The sequence below is a fragment of the Arvicola amphibius genome, chromosome 14 (genome assembly GCF_903992535.2).
Source record: "Arvicola amphibius chromosome 14, mArvAmp1.2, whole genome shotgun sequence".
In the NCBI taxonomy this organism is placed as follows: Eukaryota; Metazoa; Chordata; class Mammalia; order Rodentia; family Cricetidae; genus Arvicola; species Arvicola amphibius.
In genome coordinates this window covers 61,851,165-61,852,750 of record NC_052060.1, presented here as the reverse complement: position 1 = coordinate 61,852,750, position 1,586 = coordinate 61,851,165, and positions in this window count along the sequence as shown.

The following is a 1,586-nucleotide window of genomic DNA, read 5'->3' as shown; positions in this document are numbered from 1 at the left end:
CCCCTCCCTGATACTGCTTTGCTCTTTCTGGATCCTTTTTCATTTCCAGTGATTGCTCTAGAGGCCTCAAACTCTATTAATTTTTATAAATGTAACTGAGTAATATTTATTCTTAAAGTTCAATATTTACATATTAGGTACAAGTTATATGTATGGTGCTTTTTATACTTTTCTTATTTTTATCTGAAATAGTAAGTTTATTGAGGTAAAGGAAGTTGTACTTAAAACCAGAACATTTTGGGTATTTTTTCCCTCAACAAGAGTTCTTTCTACATGCATTCTGCAATAAGACAAAACAAACTGCAGTTTTTCATAGTTAGGCACATTACATCATGAGCGAATGGTCATGAGCAGGCCGTGAGTTCAGTAAGCAGAATTTTTAAACGGTTTTAGCGAAAAGCTTTCTGTCTTATCAAGCATATTACGAACTTGGTTTGGATCAGGTGTGCACAACACGGCCTCTTTGCTGCAGCAGCTGGAGGCTCTTGCTGGAAGCAGGCTTTCTTTGTGGTTTGGTGGCCACCCGTTAGCTACTGACCAAGTCCTGAACATTGGGGACTGAGTGATAACTAAGCTCTTCACCTTCTGGGTGATCTCTGAGAGAGCAGTCTGGCTTCCTGCACATCCAGCTGACAGCACGGCTTCCTGTACTGTAGAATGCAGGTAGGTGGGGTTGATTTACTGGAGGATTGACCCAACTTCTGTTTACGTAGGGTTCAGCCATCATGTGTTCAGTGTCTCAGAACTTCTGGGAGAATTAAATGACTGTACTATTGTGATTGTTAGGGGTCACACAGACTAAGAGGTGTGTGTGTGTGTGTGTGTGTGTGTGTGTGTGTGTGTGTACAAATATTTCCTCTGCCTCTGTGTCTGTGTGGTTCATAGGATCACAGAGACTGAGTTTCAAGTCTGCAGCATATTCCAGCAAACTGGAAACAGGCAGAGTTTAGGTGTTGAGGATTTGAGGCAAAATCATTTTTCTTTAAGGAAAGGTTTATTTTTGGTCAAAAAGTCCACCGTTTGGGGAAGACCTCCGTTGTATGCAGGGGTTAATATCCTTTATGTTAATAGCAGCATCTAGCTTGGTCTTGGCCAAACAACCCAGAACCACAGTCAACACTTAAGTAACCACCATAGCCATGCTGTTGATGCTGTTCCTCAGTCTGCCTTCACTAGAGATACATTTTATCTGCAGCTTTGGGTAATTGTAACCATACCCCCCTTCAAGAACAGTTCACACAGAAGTAATGGCTCTGTTTTTAAATTCTCCCTGCCCTCCCTCTTAGAAAGTACATCTGGCTGTGGAGGGAATGGTTTGCTGAGGTTAGACTTCCAGAGTGTTTTCACTGAGCTGTTTCACACAGCTTGCTGTATGAGGCACCCTTGGACCTGTACAGACCTAAGGCACCCGCCCTCCTGGCTCTATTGACACACCACACGTGAAGGGCAGGTCGGTCCACAGCTTGTCTTGAATGGGCACTCCATGGCATCTGTGTTCTCACTCAGGTGGAGACGGAGGACTTCGTGTGTGCGATATGCCCATGCCAGGGAACCTGATCTCTCCCTCCTCTTTATTCCTGGAAGAA